The sequence below is a fragment of the Schistocerca gregaria genome, chromosome 1, assembly GCF_023897955.1.
Source record: "Schistocerca gregaria isolate iqSchGreg1 chromosome 1, iqSchGreg1.2, whole genome shotgun sequence".
NCBI classification, from domain to species: Eukaryota; Metazoa; Arthropoda; class Insecta; order Orthoptera; family Acrididae; genus Schistocerca; species Schistocerca gregaria.
The window spans coordinates 207,440,147-207,453,328 of NC_064920.1; the positions used below are offsets into that span (position 1 = coordinate 207,440,147).

The 13,182-nt window shown below is 47.0% G+C and overlaps 42 non-coding genes across 42 annotated transcripts; all 42 read right to left on the reverse strand.

Annotated features, from left to right (window-relative positions):
• Positions 1 to 90: 90 nt before the first annotated feature.
• Positions 91 to 162, reverse strand: Trnat-ugu (transfer RNA threonine (anticodon UGU)). The gene has a single exon. It is a non-coding gene; the product is annotated as a tRNA-Thr (tRNA).
• Positions 163 to 403: 241 nt separating this feature from the next.
• On the reverse strand, positions 404 to 475 carry Trnai-uau (transfer RNA isoleucine (anticodon UAU)). The gene has a single exon. It is a non-coding gene; the product is annotated as a tRNA-Ile (tRNA).
• A 241-nt stretch (positions 476 to 716) lies between these two features.
• Positions 717 to 788, reverse strand: Trnat-ugu (transfer RNA threonine (anticodon UGU)). Its single transcript has one exon. It is a non-coding gene; the product is annotated as a tRNA-Thr (tRNA).
• A 241-nt stretch (positions 789 to 1,029) lies between these two features.
• Positions 1,030 to 1,101, reverse strand: Trnat-ugu (transfer RNA threonine (anticodon UGU)). Its single transcript has one exon. It is a non-coding gene; the product is annotated as a tRNA-Thr (tRNA).
• A 241-nt stretch (positions 1,102 to 1,342) lies between these two features.
• Trnat-ugu (transfer RNA threonine (anticodon UGU)) lies at positions 1,343 to 1,414 on the reverse strand. Its single transcript has one exon. It is a non-coding gene; the product is annotated as a tRNA-Thr (tRNA).
• A 241-nt stretch (positions 1,415 to 1,655) lies between these two features.
• Trnat-ugu (transfer RNA threonine (anticodon UGU)) lies at positions 1,656 to 1,727 on the reverse strand. Its single transcript has one exon. It is a non-coding gene; the product is annotated as a tRNA-Thr (tRNA).
• Positions 1,728 to 1,968: 241 nt separating this feature from the next.
• On the reverse strand, positions 1,969 to 2,040 carry Trnat-ugu (transfer RNA threonine (anticodon UGU)). The gene has a single exon. It is a non-coding gene; the product is annotated as a tRNA-Thr (tRNA).
• A 240-nt stretch (positions 2,041 to 2,280) lies between these two features.
• Trnat-ugu (transfer RNA threonine (anticodon UGU)) lies at positions 2,281 to 2,352 on the reverse strand. Its single transcript has one exon. It is a non-coding gene; the product is annotated as a tRNA-Thr (tRNA).
• Positions 2,353 to 2,593: 241 nt separating this feature from the next.
• On the reverse strand, positions 2,594 to 2,665 carry Trnat-ugu (transfer RNA threonine (anticodon UGU)). The gene has a single exon. It is a non-coding gene; the product is annotated as a tRNA-Thr (tRNA).
• A 241-nt stretch (positions 2,666 to 2,906) lies between these two features.
• On the reverse strand, positions 2,907 to 2,978 carry Trnat-ugu (transfer RNA threonine (anticodon UGU)). Its single transcript has one exon. It is a non-coding gene; the product is annotated as a tRNA-Thr (tRNA).
• A 241-nt stretch (positions 2,979 to 3,219) lies between these two features.
• On the reverse strand, positions 3,220 to 3,291 carry Trnat-ugu (transfer RNA threonine (anticodon UGU)). The gene has a single exon. It is a non-coding gene; the product is annotated as a tRNA-Thr (tRNA).
• Positions 3,292 to 3,532: 241 nt separating this feature from the next.
• On the reverse strand, positions 3,533 to 3,604 carry Trnat-ugu (transfer RNA threonine (anticodon UGU)). Its single transcript has one exon. It is a non-coding gene; the product is annotated as a tRNA-Thr (tRNA).
• A 241-nt stretch (positions 3,605 to 3,845) lies between these two features.
• Positions 3,846 to 3,917, reverse strand: Trnat-ugu (transfer RNA threonine (anticodon UGU)). The gene has a single exon. It is a non-coding gene; the product is annotated as a tRNA-Thr (tRNA).
• Positions 3,918 to 4,158: 241 nt separating this feature from the next.
• On the reverse strand, positions 4,159 to 4,230 carry Trnat-ugu (transfer RNA threonine (anticodon UGU)). The gene has a single exon. It is a non-coding gene; the product is annotated as a tRNA-Thr (tRNA).
• Positions 4,231 to 4,471: 241 nt separating this feature from the next.
• On the reverse strand, positions 4,472 to 4,543 carry Trnat-ugu (transfer RNA threonine (anticodon UGU)). The gene has a single exon. It is a non-coding gene; the product is annotated as a tRNA-Thr (tRNA).
• A 241-nt stretch (positions 4,544 to 4,784) lies between these two features.
• Trnat-ugu (transfer RNA threonine (anticodon UGU)) lies at positions 4,785 to 4,856 on the reverse strand. Its single transcript has one exon. It is a non-coding gene; the product is annotated as a tRNA-Thr (tRNA).
• Positions 4,857 to 5,097: 241 nt separating this feature from the next.
• Positions 5,098 to 5,169, reverse strand: Trnat-ugu (transfer RNA threonine (anticodon UGU)). The gene has a single exon. It is a non-coding gene; the product is annotated as a tRNA-Thr (tRNA).
• A 241-nt stretch (positions 5,170 to 5,410) lies between these two features.
• Positions 5,411 to 5,482, reverse strand: Trnat-ugu (transfer RNA threonine (anticodon UGU)). The gene has a single exon. It is a non-coding gene; the product is annotated as a tRNA-Thr (tRNA).
• Positions 5,483 to 5,720: 238 nt separating this feature from the next.
• Trnat-ugu (transfer RNA threonine (anticodon UGU)) lies at positions 5,721 to 5,794 on the reverse strand. The gene has a single exon. It is a non-coding gene; the product is annotated as a tRNA-Thr (tRNA).
• Positions 5,795 to 6,035: 241 nt separating this feature from the next.
• Trnat-ugu (transfer RNA threonine (anticodon UGU)) lies at positions 6,036 to 6,107 on the reverse strand. Its single transcript has one exon. It is a non-coding gene; the product is annotated as a tRNA-Thr (tRNA).
• A 241-nt stretch (positions 6,108 to 6,348) lies between these two features.
• Trnat-ugu (transfer RNA threonine (anticodon UGU)) lies at positions 6,349 to 6,420 on the reverse strand. The gene has a single exon. It is a non-coding gene; the product is annotated as a tRNA-Thr (tRNA).
• Positions 6,421 to 6,658: 238 nt separating this feature from the next.
• On the reverse strand, positions 6,659 to 6,732 carry Trnat-ugu (transfer RNA threonine (anticodon UGU)). The gene has a single exon. It is a non-coding gene; the product is annotated as a tRNA-Thr (tRNA).
• A 241-nt stretch (positions 6,733 to 6,973) lies between these two features.
• On the reverse strand, positions 6,974 to 7,045 carry Trnat-ugu (transfer RNA threonine (anticodon UGU)). The gene has a single exon. It is a non-coding gene; the product is annotated as a tRNA-Thr (tRNA).
• Positions 7,046 to 7,286: 241 nt separating this feature from the next.
• Trnat-ugu (transfer RNA threonine (anticodon UGU)) lies at positions 7,287 to 7,358 on the reverse strand. Its single transcript has one exon. It is a non-coding gene; the product is annotated as a tRNA-Thr (tRNA).
• A 238-nt stretch (positions 7,359 to 7,596) lies between these two features.
• Positions 7,597 to 7,670, reverse strand: Trnat-ugu (transfer RNA threonine (anticodon UGU)). Its single transcript has one exon. It is a non-coding gene; the product is annotated as a tRNA-Thr (tRNA).
• Positions 7,671 to 7,911: 241 nt separating this feature from the next.
• On the reverse strand, positions 7,912 to 7,983 carry Trnat-ugu (transfer RNA threonine (anticodon UGU)). The gene has a single exon. It is a non-coding gene; the product is annotated as a tRNA-Thr (tRNA).
• A 238-nt stretch (positions 7,984 to 8,221) lies between these two features.
• Trnat-ugu (transfer RNA threonine (anticodon UGU)) lies at positions 8,222 to 8,295 on the reverse strand. Its single transcript has one exon. It is a non-coding gene; the product is annotated as a tRNA-Thr (tRNA).
• Positions 8,296 to 8,536: 241 nt separating this feature from the next.
• Trnat-ugu (transfer RNA threonine (anticodon UGU)) lies at positions 8,537 to 8,608 on the reverse strand. The gene has a single exon. It is a non-coding gene; the product is annotated as a tRNA-Thr (tRNA).
• Positions 8,609 to 8,849: 241 nt separating this feature from the next.
• On the reverse strand, positions 8,850 to 8,921 carry Trnat-ugu (transfer RNA threonine (anticodon UGU)). The gene has a single exon. It is a non-coding gene; the product is annotated as a tRNA-Thr (tRNA).
• A 241-nt stretch (positions 8,922 to 9,162) lies between these two features.
• On the reverse strand, positions 9,163 to 9,234 carry Trnat-ugu (transfer RNA threonine (anticodon UGU)). The gene has a single exon. It is a non-coding gene; the product is annotated as a tRNA-Thr (tRNA).
• A 241-nt stretch (positions 9,235 to 9,475) lies between these two features.
• On the reverse strand, positions 9,476 to 9,547 carry Trnat-ugu (transfer RNA threonine (anticodon UGU)). Its single transcript has one exon. It is a non-coding gene; the product is annotated as a tRNA-Thr (tRNA).
• A 241-nt stretch (positions 9,548 to 9,788) lies between these two features.
• On the reverse strand, positions 9,789 to 9,860 carry Trnat-ugu (transfer RNA threonine (anticodon UGU)). Its single transcript has one exon. It is a non-coding gene; the product is annotated as a tRNA-Thr (tRNA).
• A 241-nt stretch (positions 9,861 to 10,101) lies between these two features.
• Trnat-ugu (transfer RNA threonine (anticodon UGU)) lies at positions 10,102 to 10,173 on the reverse strand. The gene has a single exon. It is a non-coding gene; the product is annotated as a tRNA-Thr (tRNA).
• Positions 10,174 to 10,413: 240 nt separating this feature from the next.
• Positions 10,414 to 10,485, reverse strand: Trnat-ugu (transfer RNA threonine (anticodon UGU)). Its single transcript has one exon. It is a non-coding gene; the product is annotated as a tRNA-Thr (tRNA).
• Positions 10,486 to 10,726: 241 nt separating this feature from the next.
• On the reverse strand, positions 10,727 to 10,798 carry Trnat-ugu (transfer RNA threonine (anticodon UGU)). Its single transcript has one exon. It is a non-coding gene; the product is annotated as a tRNA-Thr (tRNA).
• A 241-nt stretch (positions 10,799 to 11,039) lies between these two features.
• Trnat-ugu (transfer RNA threonine (anticodon UGU)) lies at positions 11,040 to 11,111 on the reverse strand. The gene has a single exon. It is a non-coding gene; the product is annotated as a tRNA-Thr (tRNA).
• A 241-nt stretch (positions 11,112 to 11,352) lies between these two features.
• On the reverse strand, positions 11,353 to 11,424 carry Trnat-ugu (transfer RNA threonine (anticodon UGU)). Its single transcript has one exon. It is a non-coding gene; the product is annotated as a tRNA-Thr (tRNA).
• A 241-nt stretch (positions 11,425 to 11,665) lies between these two features.
• On the reverse strand, positions 11,666 to 11,737 carry Trnat-ugu (transfer RNA threonine (anticodon UGU)). The gene has a single exon. It is a non-coding gene; the product is annotated as a tRNA-Thr (tRNA).
• A 241-nt stretch (positions 11,738 to 11,978) lies between these two features.
• Trnat-ugu (transfer RNA threonine (anticodon UGU)) lies at positions 11,979 to 12,050 on the reverse strand. Its single transcript has one exon. It is a non-coding gene; the product is annotated as a tRNA-Thr (tRNA).
• A 241-nt stretch (positions 12,051 to 12,291) lies between these two features.
• Trnat-ugu (transfer RNA threonine (anticodon UGU)) lies at positions 12,292 to 12,363 on the reverse strand. Its single transcript has one exon. It is a non-coding gene; the product is annotated as a tRNA-Thr (tRNA).
• A 241-nt stretch (positions 12,364 to 12,604) lies between these two features.
• On the reverse strand, positions 12,605 to 12,676 carry Trnat-ugu (transfer RNA threonine (anticodon UGU)). The gene has a single exon. It is a non-coding gene; the product is annotated as a tRNA-Thr (tRNA).
• Positions 12,677 to 12,917: 241 nt separating this feature from the next.
• On the reverse strand, positions 12,918 to 12,989 carry Trnat-ugu (transfer RNA threonine (anticodon UGU)). The gene has a single exon. It is a non-coding gene; the product is annotated as a tRNA-Thr (tRNA).
• Positions 12,990 to 13,182: the final 193 nt, after the last annotated feature.

Consider the following 13,182-nt stretch of genomic DNA (forward strand, 5'->3'; position numbering starts at 1 on the left):
GTCATCTGTGATCTTGGCTCAGGCCCGAAAAGACACGCTATTTGGAAATTTTCGGTTCAAAGGATTATATTGGCCCATTTAAAATTGTGCTGCCCCCTGTGAGAATCGAACTCACGACCCCTGGTTTACAAGACCAGTGCTCTGCCCCTGAGCTAAGGAGGCTGTTGCAGCACACGCTTCTTTGCCACAGTGTTCAAGAGAAATACAATTCAGAGCTTATAAAATGCATACAAAGAGTTACTCTGGCACAACAATTCGCTACCACTGAGGTCCACAGTGAAGACTGACTGGGTGCTGCCGTCTTTCGTCTATCGTCATCTGTGATCTTGGCTCAGGCCCGAAAAGACACGCTATTTTGAAATTTTCGGTTCAAAGGATTATATTGGCCCATTTAAAATTGTGCTGCCCCCTGTGAGAATCGAACTCACGACCCCTGGTTTATAAGACCAGTGCTCTGCCCCTGAGCTAAGGAGGCTGTTACAGCACACACTTCTTTGCCACAGTGTTCAAGAGAAATACAATTCAGAGCTTATAAAATGCGTACAAAGAGTTACTCTGGCACAACAATTCGCTACCACTGAGGTCCACAGCGAAGACTGACTGGGTGCTGCCGTCTTTCGTCTATCGTCATCTGTGATCTTGGCTCAGGCCCGAAAAGACTCGCTATTTTGAAATTTTCGGTTCAAATTATTATATTGGCCCATTTAAAATTGTGCTGCCCCCTGTGAGAATCGAACTCACGACCCCTGGTTTACAAGACCAGTGCTCTGCCCCTGAGCTAAGGAGGCTGTTGCAGCACACGCTTCTTTGCCACAGTGTTCAAGAGAAATACAATTCAGAGCTTATAAAATGCGTACAAAGAGTTACTCTGGCACAACAATTCGCTACCACTGAGGTCCACAGCGAAGACTGACTGGGTGCTGCCGTCTTTCGTCTATCGTCATCTGTGATCTTGGCTCAGGCCCGAAAAGACACGCTATTTTGAAATTTTCGGTTCAAAGGATTATATTGGGCCATTTAAAATTGTGCTGCCCCCTGTGAGAATCGAACTCACGACCCCTGGTTTACAAGACCAGTGCTCTGCCCCTGAGCTAAGGAGGCTGTTGCAGCACACGCTTCTTTGCCACAGTGTTCAAGAGAAATACAATTCAGAGCTTATAAAATGCGTACAAAGAGTTACTCTGGCACAACAATTCGCTACCACTGAGGTCCACAGCGAAGACTGACTGGGTGCTGCCGTCTTTCGTCTATCGTCATCTGTGATCTTGGCTCAGGCCCGAAAAGACACGCTATTTTGAAATTTTCGGTTCAAAGGATTATATTGGCCCATTTAAAGTTGTGCTGCTCCCTGTGAGAATCGAACTCACGAACCCTGGTTTACAAGACCAGTGCTCTGCCCCTGAGCTAAGGAGGCTGTTGCAGCACACGCTTCTTTGCCACAGTGTTCAAGAGAAATACAATTCAGAGCTTATAAAATGCGTACAAAGAGTTACTCTGGCACAACAATTCGCTACCACTGAGGTCCACAGCGAAGACTGACTGGGTGCTGCCGTCTTTCGTCTATCGTCATCTGTGATCTTGGCTCAGGCCAGAAAAGACACGCTATTTTGAAATTTTCGGTTCAAAGGATTATATTGGCCCATTTAAAATTGTGCTGCCCCCTGTGAGAATCGAACTCACGACCCCTGGTTTACAAGACCAGTGCTCTGCCCCTGAGCTAAGGAGGCTGTTGCAACACACGCTTATGTGCCACAGTGTTCAAGAGAAATACAATTAAGAGCTTATAAAATGCGTACAAAGAGTTACTCTGGCACAACAATTCGCTACCACTGAGGTCCACAGCGAAGACTGACTGGGTGCTGCCGTCTTTCGTCTATCGTCATCTGTGATCTTGGCTCAGGCCCGAAAAGACACGCTATTTTGAAATTTTCGGTTCAAAGGATTATATTGGCCCATTTAAAATTGTGCTGCCCCCTGTGAGAATCGAACTCACGACCCCTGGTTTACAAGACCAGTGCTCTGCCCCGGAGCTAAGGAGGCTGTTGCAGCACACGCTTCTTTGCCACAGTGTTCAAGAGAAATACAATTCAGAGCTTATAAAATGCGTACAAAGAGTTACTCTGGCACAACAATTCGCTACCACTGAGGTCACAGTGAAGACTGACTGGGTGCTGCCGTCTTTCGTCTATCGTCATCTGTGATCTTGGCTCAGGCCCGAAAAGACACGCTATTTTGAAATTTTCGGTTCAAAGGATTATATTGGCCCATTTAAAATTGTGCTGCCCCCTGTGAGAATCGAACTCAGGACCCCTGGTTTACAAGACCAGTGCTCTGCCCCTGAGCTAAGGAGGCTGTTGCAGCACACGCTTCTTTGCCACAGTGTTCAAGAGAAATACAATTCAGAGCTTATAAAATGTGTACAAAGAGTTACTCTGGCACAACAATTCGCTACCACTGAGGTCCACAGCGAAGACTGACTGGGTGCTGCCGTCTTTCGTCTATCGTCATCTGTGATCTTGGCTCAGGCCCGAAAAGACACGCTATTTTGAAATTTTCGGTTCAAAGGATTATATTGGCCCATTTAAAATTGTGCTGCTCCCTGTGAGAATCGAACTCACGACCCCTGGTTTACAAGACCAGTGCTCTGCCCCTGAGCTAAGGAGGCTGTTGCAGCACACGCTTCTTTGCCACAGTGTTCAAGAGAAATACAATTCAGAGCTTATAAAATGCGTACAAAGAGTTACTCTGGCACAACAATTCGCTACCACTGAGGTCCACAGCGAAGACTGACTGGGTGCTGCCGTCTTTCGTCTATCGTCATCTGTGATCTTGGCTCAGGCCCGAAAAGACACGCTATTTTGAAATTTTCGGTTCAAAGGATTATATTGGCCCATTTAAAATTGTGCTGCCCCCTGTGAGAATCGAACTCACGACCCCTGGTTTACAAGAGCAGTGCTCTGCCCCTGAGCTAAGGAGGCTGTTGCAGCACATGCTTCTTTGCCACAGTGTTCAAGAGAAATACAATTCAGAGCTTATAAAATGCGTACAAAGAGTTACTCTGGCACAACAATTCGCTACCACTGAGGTCCACAGCGAAGACTGACTGGGTGCTGCCGTCTTTCGTCTATCGTCATCTGTGATCTTGGCTCAGGCCCGAAAAGACACGCTATTTTGAAATTTTCGGTTCAAAGGATTATATTGGCCCATTTAAAATTGTGCTGCCCCCTGTGAGAATCGAACTCACGACCCCTGGTTTACAAGACCAGTGCTCTGCCCCGGAGCTAAGGAGGCTGTTGCAGCACACGCTTCTTTGCCACAGTGTTCAAGAGAAATACAATTCAGAGCTTATAAAATGCGTACAAAGAGTTACTCTGGCACAACAATTCGCTACCACTGAGGTCCACAGTGAAGACTGACTGGGTGCTGCCGTCTTTCGTCTATCGTCATATGTGATCTTGGCTCAGGCCCGAAAAGACACGCTATTTTGAAATTTTCGGTTCAAAGGATTATATTGGCCCATTTAAAATTGTGCTGCCCCCTGTGAGAATCGAACTCACGACCCCTGGTTTACAAGACCAGTGCTCTGCCCCTGAGCTAAGGAGGCTGTTGCAGCACACGCTTCTTTGCCACAGTGTTCAAGAGAAATACAATTCAGAGCTTATAAAATGCGTACAAAGAGTTACTCTGGCACAACAATTCGCTACCACTGAGGTCCACAGCGAAGACTGACTGGGTGCTGCCGTCTTTCGTCTATCGTCATCTGTGATCTTGGCTCAGGCCCGAAAAGACACGCTATTTTGAAATTTTCGGTTCAAAGGATTATATTGGCCCATTTAAATTTGTGCTGCCTCCTGTGAGAATCGAACACACGACCCCTGGTTTACAAGACCAGTGCTCTGCCCCTGAGCTAAGGAGGCTGTTGCAGCACATGCTTCTTTGCCACAGTGTTCAAGACAAATACAATTCAGAGCTTATAAAATGCGTACAAAGAGTTACTCTGGCACAACAATTCGCTACCACTGAGGTCCACAGCGAAGACTGACTGGGTGCTGCCGTCTTTCGTCTATCGTCATCTGTGATCTTGGCTCAGGCCCGAAAAGACACGCTATTCTGAAATTTTCGGTTCAAAGGATTATATTGGCCCATTTAAAATCGTGCTGCCCCCTGTGAGAATCGAACTCACGACCCCTGGTTTACAAGACCAGTGCTCTGCCCCTGAGCTAAGGAGGCTGTTGCAGCACACGCTTCTATGCCACAGTGTTCAAGAGAAATACAATTCAGAGCTTATAAAATGCGTACAAAGAGTTACTCTGGCACAACAATTCGCTACCACTGAGGTCCACATCGATGACTGACTGGGTGCTGCCGTCTTTCGTCTATCGTCATCTGTGATCTTGGCTCAGGCCCGAAAAGACACGCTATTTTGAAATTTTCGGTTCAAAGGATTATATTGGCCCATTTAAAATTGTGCTGCCCCCTGTGAGAATCGAACTCACGAACCCTGGTTTACAAGACCAGTGCTCTGCCCCTGAGCTAAGGAGGCTGTTGCAGCACACGCTTCTTTGCCACAGTGTTCAAGAGAAATACAATTCAGAGCTTATAAAATGCGTACAAAGAGTTACTCTGGCACAACAATTCGCTACCACTGAGGTCCACAGCGAAGACTGACAGGGTGCTGCCGTCTTTCGTCTATCGTCATCTGTGATCTTGGCTCAGGCCCGAAAAGACACGCTATTTTGAAATTTTCGGTTCAAAGGATTATATTGGCCCATTTAAAATTGTGCTGCCCCCTGTGAGAATCGAACTCACGACCCCTGGTTTACAAGACCAGTGCTCTGCCCCTGAGCTAAGGAGGCTGTTGCAGCGCACGCTTCTTTGCCACAGTGTTCAAGAGAAGTACAATTCAGAGCTTATAAAATGCGTACAAAGAGTTACTCTGGCACAACAATTCGCTACCACTGAGGTCCACAGCGAAGACTGACTGGGTGCTGCCGTCTTTCGTCTATCGTCATCTGTGATCTTGGCTCAGGCCCGAAAAGACACGCTATTTTGAAATTTTCGGTTCAAAGGATTATATTGGCCCATTTAAAATTGTGCTGCCCCCTGTGAGAATCGATCTCACGACCCCTGGTTTACAAGACCAGTGCTCTGCCCCTGAGCTAAGGAGGCTGTTACAGCACACGCTTCTTTGCCACAGTGTTCAAGAGAAATACAATTCAGAGCTTATAAAATGCATACAAAGAGTTACTCTGGCACAACAATTCGCTACCACTGAGGTCCACAGCGAAGACTGACTGGGTGCTGCCGTCTTTCGTCTATCGTCATCTGTGATCTTGGCTCAGGCCCGAAAAGACACGCTATTTTGAAATTTTCGGTTCAAAGGATTATATTGGCCCATTTAAAATTGTGCTGCCTCCTGTGAGAATCGAACTCACGACCCCTGGTTTACAAGACCAGTGCTCTGCCCCTGAGCTAAGGAGGCTGTGGCAGCACACGCTTCTTTGCCACAGTGTTCAAGAGAAATACAATTCAGAGCTTATAAAATGCGTACAAAGAGTTACTCTGGCACAACAATTCGCTACCACTGAGGTCCACAGCGAAGACTGACTGGGTGCTGCCGTCTTTCGTCTATCGTCATCTGTGATCTTGGCTCAGGCCCGAAAAGACACGCTATTTTGAAATTTTCGGTTCAAAGGATTATATTGGCCCATTTAAAATTGTGCTGCCCCTGTGAGAATCGAACTCACGACCCCTGGTTTACAAGACCAGTGCTCTGCCCCTGAGCTAAGGAGGCTGTTGCAGCACATGCTTCTTTGACACAGTGTTCAAGAGAAATACAATTCAGAGCTTATAAAATGCGTACAAAGAGTTACTCTGGCACAACAATTCGCTACCACTGAGGTCCACAGCGAAGACTGACTGGGTGCTGCCGTCTTTCGTCTATCGTCATCTGTGATCTTGACTCAGGCCCGAAAAGACACGCTATTTTGAAAGTTTCGGTTCAAAGGATTATATTGGCCCATTTAAAATTGTGCTGCCCCCTGTGAGAATCGAACTCACGACCCCTGGTTTACAAGACCAGTGCTCTGCCCCTGAGCTAAGGAGGCTGTTGCAGCACACGCTTCTTTGCCACAGTGTTCAAGAGAAATACAATTCAGAGCTTATAAAATGCGTACAAAGAGTTACTCTGGCACAACAATTCGCTACCACTGAGGTCCACAGCGAAGACTGACTGGGTGCTGCCGTCTTTCGTCTATCGTCATCTGTGATCTTGGCTCAGGCCCGAAAAGACACGCTATTTTGAAATTTTCGGTTCAAAGGATTATATTGGCCCATTTAAAATTGTGCTGCCCCCTGTGAGAATCGAACTCACGACCCCTGGTTTACAAGACCAGTGCTCTGCCCCTGAGCTAAGGAGGCTGTTGCAGCACACGCTTCTTTGCCACAGTGTTCAAGAGAAATACAATTCAGAGCTTATAAAATGCGTACAAAGAGTTACTCTGGCACAACAATTCGCTACCACTGAGGTCCACAGCGAAGACTGACTGGGTGCTGCCGTCTTTCGTCTATCGTCATCTGTGATCTTGGCTCAGGCCCGAAAAGACACGCTATTTTGAAATTTTCGGTTCAAAGGATTATATTGGCCCATTTAAAATTGTGCTGCCCCTGTGAGAATCGAACTCACGACCCCTGGTTTACAAGACCAGTGCTCTGCCCCTGAGCTAAGGAGGCTGTTGCAGCACATGCTTCTTTGACACAGTGTTCAAGAGAAATACAATTCAGAGCTTATAAAATGCGTACAAAGAGTTACTCTGGCACAACAATTCGCTACCACTGAGGTCCACAGCGAAGACTGACTGGGTGCTGCCGTCTTTCGTCTATCGTCATCTGTGATCTTGGCTCAGGCCCGAAAAGACACGCTATTTTGAAAGTTTCGGTTCAAAGGATTATATTGGCCCATTTAAAATTGTGCTGCCCCCTGTGATTATCGAACTCACGACCCCTGGTTTACAAGACCAGTGTTCTGCCCCTGAGCTAAGGAGGCTGTTGCAGCATACGCTTCTTAGCCACAGTGTTCAGGAGAAATACAATTCAGAGCTTATAAAATGCGTACAAAGAGTTACTCCGGCACAACAATTCGCTACCACTGAGGTCGACAGCGAAGACTGACCGGGTGCTGCCGTCTTTCGTCTATCGTCATCTGTGATCTTGGCTCAGGCCCGAAAAGACACGCTATTTTGAAATTTTCGGTTCAAAGGATTATATTGGCCCATTTAAAATTGTGCTGCCCCCTGTGAGAATCGAACTCACGACCCCTGGTTTACAAGACCAGTGCTCTGCCCCTGAGTTAAGGAGGCTGTTGCAGCACACGCTTCTTTGCCACAGTGTTCAAGAGAAATACAATTCAGAGCTTATAAAATGCGTACAAAGAGTTACTCTGGCACAACAATTCGCTACCACTGAGGTCCACAGCGAAGACTGACTGGGTGCTGCCGTCTTTCGTCTATCGTCATCTGTGATCTTGGCTCAGGCCCGAAAAGACACGCTATTTTGAAATTTTCGGTTCAAAGGATTATATTGGCCCATTTAAAATTGTGCTGCCCCTGTGAGAATCGAACTCACGACCCCTGGTTTACAAGACCAGTGCTCTGCCCCTGAGCTAAGGAGGCTGTTGCAGCACACGCTTCTTTGCCACAGTGTTCAAGCGAAATACAATTCAGAGCTTATAAAATGCGTACAAAGAGTTACTCTGGCACAACAATTCGCTACCACTGAGGTCCACAGCGAAGACTGACTGGGTGCTGCCGTCTTTCGTCTATCGTCATCTGTGATCTTGGCTCAGGCCCGAAAAGACACGCTATTTTGAAATTTTCGGTTCAAAGGATTATATTGGCCCATTTAAAATTGTGCTGCCCCCTGTGAGAATCGAACTCACGACCCCTGGTTTACAAGACCAGTGCTCTGCCCCTGAGCTAAGGAGGCTGTTGCAGTACACGATTCTTTGACACAGTGTTCAAGCGAAATACAATTCAGAGCTTATAAAATGCGTACAAAGAGTTACTCTGGCACAACAATTCGCTACCACTGAGGTCCACAGCGAAGACTGACTGGGTGCTGCCGTCTTTCGTCTATCGTCATCTGTGATCTTGGCTCAGGCCCGAAAAGACACGCTATTTTGAAATTTTCGGTTCAAAGGATTATATTGGCCCATTTAAAATTGTGCTGCCCCTGTGAGAATCGAACTCACGACCCCTGGTTTACAAGACCAGTGCTCTGCCCCTGAGCTAAGGAGGCTGTTGCAGCACATGCTTCTTTGACACAGTGTTCAAGAGAAATACAATTCAGAGCTTATAAAATGCGTACAAAGAGTTACTCTGGCACAACAATTCGCTACCACTGAGGTCCACAGCGAAGACTGACTGGGTGCTGCCGTCTTTCGTCTATCGTCATCTGTGATCTTGGCTCAGGCCCGAAAAGACACGCTATTTTGAAATTTTCGGTTCAAAGGATTATATTGGCCCATTAAAAATTGTGCTGCCCCCTGTGAGAATCGAACTCACGACCCCTGGTTTACAAGACCAGTGCTCTGCCCCTGAGCTAAGGAGGCTGTTGCAGCACACGCTTCTTAGCCACAGTGTTCAAGAGAAATACAATTCAGAGCTTATAAAATGCGTACAAAGAGTTACTCTGGCACAACAATTCGCTACCACTGAGGTCCACAGCGAAGACTGACTGGGTGCTGCCGTCTTTCGTCTATCGTCATCTGTGATCTTGGCTCAGGCCCGAAAAGACACGCTATTTTGAAATTTTCGGTTCAAAGGATTATATTGGCCCATTTAAAATTGTGCTGCCCCCTGTGAGAATCGAACTCACGACCCCTGGTTTACAAGACCAGTGCTTTGCCGCTGAGCTAAGAAGGCTGTTGCAGCGCACGCTTCTTTGCCACAGTGTTCAAGAGAAATACAATTCAGAGCTTATAAAATGCGTACAAAGAGTTACTCTGGCACAACAATTCGCTACCACTGAGGTCCACAGCGAAGACTGACTGGGTGCTGCCGTCTTTCGTCTATCGTCATCTGTGATCTTGGCTCAGGCCCGAAAAGACACGCTATTTTGAAATTTTCGGTTCAAAGGATTATATTGGCCCATTTAAAATTGTGCTGCCCCCTGTGAGAATCGAACTCACGACCCCTGGTTTACAAGACCAGTGCTCTGCCCCTGAGCTAAGGAGGCTGTTGCAGCACACGCTTCTTTGCCACAGTGTTCAAGAGAAATACAATTCAGAGCTTATAAAATGCGTACAAAGAGTTACTCTGCCACAACAATTCGCTACCACTGAGGTCCACAGCGAAGACTGACTGGGTGCTGCCGTCTTTCGTCTATCGTCATCTGTGATCTTGGCTCAGGCCCGAAAAGACACGCTATTTTGAAATTTTCGGTTCAAAGGATTATATCGGCCCATTTAAAATTGTGCTGCCCCCTGTGAGAATCGAGCTCACGACCCCTGGTTTACAAGACCAGTGCTCTGCCCCTGAGCTAAGGAGGCTGTTGCAGCACATGCTTCTTTGCCACAGTGTTCAAGAGAAATACAATTCTGAGCTTATAAAATGCGTACAAAGAGTTACTCTGGCACAACAATTCGCTACTACTGAGGTCCACAGCGAAGACTGACTGGGTGCTGCCGTCTTTCGTCTATCGTCATCTGTGATCTTGGCTCAGACCCGAAAAGACACGCTATATTGAAATTTTCGGTTCAAAGGATTATATTGGCCCATTTAAAATTGTGCTGCCCCCTGTGAGAATTGAACTCACGACCCCTGGTTTACAAGACCAGTGCTCTGCCCCTGAGCTAAGGAGGCTGTTGCAGCACACGCTTCTTTGCCACAGTGTTCAAGAGAAATACAATTCAGAGCTTATAAAATGCGTACAAAGAGTTACTCTGGCACAACAATTCGCTACCACTGAGGTCCACAGCGAAGACTGACTGGGTGCTGCCGTCTTTCGTCTATCGTCATCTGTGATCTTGGCTCAGGCCCGAAAAGACACGCTATTTTGAAATTTTCGGTTCAAAGGATTATATTGGCCCATTTAAAATTGTGCTGCCCCCTGTGAGAATCGAACTCACGACCCCTGGTTTACAAGACCAGTGCTTTGCCGCTGAGCTAAGGAGGCTGTTGCAGCACACGCTTCTTTGCCACAGTGTTCAAGAGAAATACAATTCAGAGCTTATAAAATGCGTACAAAGAGTTACTCTGGCACAACAATTCGCTACCACTGAGGTCCACAGCGAAGACTGACTGGGTGCTGCCGTCTTTCGTCTATCGTCATCTGTGATCTGGCTCAGGCCCGAAAAGACACGCTATTTTGAAATTTTCGGTTCAAAGGATTATATTGGCACATTTAAAATTGTGCTGCCCCCTGTGAGAATCGAACTCACGACCCCTGGTTTACAAGACCAGTGCTCTGCCCCTGAGCTAAGGAGGCGGTTGCAGCACACGCTTCTTTGCCACAGTGTTCAAGAGAAATACAATTCAGAGCTAATAAAATGCGTACAAAGAGTTACTCTGGCACAACAATTCGCTACCACTGAGGTCCACAGCGAAGACTGACTGGGTGCTGCCATCTTTCGTCTATCGTCATCTGTGATCTTGGCTCAGGCCCGAAAAGACACGCTATTTTGAAATTTTCGGTTCAAAGGATTATATTGGCCCATTTAAAATTGTGCTGCCCCCTGTGAGAATCGAACTCACGACCCCTGGTTTACAAGACCAGTGTTCTGCCCCTGAGCTAAGGAGGCTGTTGCAGCACATGCTTCTTTGCCACAGTGTTCAAGAGAAATACAATTCAGAGCTTATAAAATGCGTACAAAGAGTTACTCTGGCACAACAATTCGCTACCACTGAGGTCCACAGCGAAGACTGACTGGGTGCTGCCGTCTTTCGTCTATCGTCATCTGTGATCTTGGCTCAGGCCCGAAAAGACACGCTATTTTGAAATTTTCGGTTCAAAGGATTATATTGGCCCATTTAAAATTGTGCTGCCCCCTGTGAGAATCGAACTCACGACCCCTGGTTTACAAGACCAGTGCTCTGCCCCTGAGCTAAGGAGGCTGTTGCAGCACACGCTTCTTTGCCACAGTGTTCAAGAGAAATACAATTCAGAGCTTATAAAATGCGTACAAAGAGTTACTCTGGCACAACAATTCGCTACCACTGAGGTCCACAGCGAAGACTGACTGGGTGCTGCCGTCTTTCGTCTATCGTCATCTGTGATCTTGGCTCAGGCCCGAAAAGACACGCTATTTTGAAATTTTCGGTTCAAAGGATTATATTGGCCCATTTAAAATCGTGCTGCCCCCTGTGAGAATCGAACTCACGACCCCTGGTTTACAAGACCAGTGCTCTGCCCCTGAGCTAAGGAGGCTGTTGCAGCACATGCTTCTTTGCCACAGTGTTCAAGAGAAATACAATTCAGAGCTTATAAAATGCGTACAAAGAGTTACTCTGGCACAACAATTCGCTACCACTGAGGTCCACAGCGAAGACTGACTGGGTGCTGCCGTCTTTCGTCTATCGTCATCTGTGATCTTGGCTCAGGCCCGAAAAGACACGCTATTTTGAAATTTTCGGTTCAAAGGATTATATTGGCCCATTTAAAATTGTGCTGCCCCCTGTGAGAATAGAACTCACGACCCCTGGTTTACAAGACCAGTGCTCTGCCCCTGAGCTAAGGAGGCTGTTGCAGCACACGCTTCTTTGCCACAGTGTTCAAGAGAAATACAATTCAGAGCTTATAAAATGCGTACAAAGAGTTACTCTGGCACAACAATTCGCTACCACTGAGGTCCACAGCGAAGACTGACTGGGTGCTGCCGTCTTTCGTCTATCGTCATCTGTGATCTTGGCTCAGGCCCGAAAAGACACGCTATTTTGAAATTTTCGGTTCAAAGGATTATATTGGCCCATTTAAAATTGTGCTGCCCCCTGTGAGAATCGAGCTCACGACCCCTGGTTTACAAGACCAGTGCTCTGCCCCTGAGCTAAGGAGGCTGTTGCAGCACATGCTTCTTTGCCACAGTGTTCAAGAGAAATACAATTCAGAGCTTATAAAATGCGTACAAAGAGTTACTCTGGCACAACAATTCGCTACCACTGAGGTCCACAGCGAAGACTGACTGGGTGCTGACGTCTTTCGTCTATTGTCATCTGTGATCTTGGCTCAGACCCGAAAAGACACGCTATATTGAAATTTTCGGTTCAAAGGATTATATTGGCCCATTTAAAATTGTGCTGCCCCCTATGAGAATCGAACTCACAACCCCTGGTTTACAAGACCAGTGCTCTGCCCCTGAGCTAAGGAGGCTGTTGCAGCACACGCTTCTTTGCCACAGTGTTCAAGAGAAATACAATTCAGAGCTTATAAAATGCGTACAAAGAGTTACTCTGGCACAACAATTCGCTACCACTGAGGTCCACAGCGAAGACTGACTGGGTGCTGCGGTCTTTCGTCTATCGTCATCTTTGATCTTGGCTCAGGCCCGAAAAGACACGCTATTTTGAAATTTTCGGTTCAAAGGATTATATTGGCCCATTTAAAATTGTGCTGCCCCCTGTGGGAATCGAACTCACGACCCCTGGTATACAAGACCAGTGCTTTGCCGCTGAGCTAAGGAGGCTGTTGCAGCACACGCTTCTTTGCCACAGTGTTCAAGCGAAATACAATTCAGAGCTTATAAAATGCGTACAAAGAGTTACTCTGGCACAACAACTCGCTACCACTGAGGTCCACAGCGAAGACTGACTGGGTGCTGCCGTCTTTCGTCTATCGTCATCTGTGATCTTGGCTCAGGCCCGAAAAGACACGCTATTTTGAAATTTTCGGTTCAAAGGATTATATTGGCACATTTAAAATTGTGCTGCCCCTTGTGAGAATCGAACTCACGACCCCTGGTTTACAAGACCAGTGCTCTACCCCTGAGCTAAGGAGGCTGTTGCAGCACACGCTTCTTTGCCACAGTGTTCAAGAGAAATACAATTCAGAGCTAATAAAATGCGTACAAAGAGTTACTCTGGCACAACAATTCGCTACCACTGAGGTCCACAGCGAAGACTGACTGGGTGCTGCCGTCTTTCGTCTATCGTCATCTGTGATCTTGGCTCAGGCCCGAAAAGACACGCTATT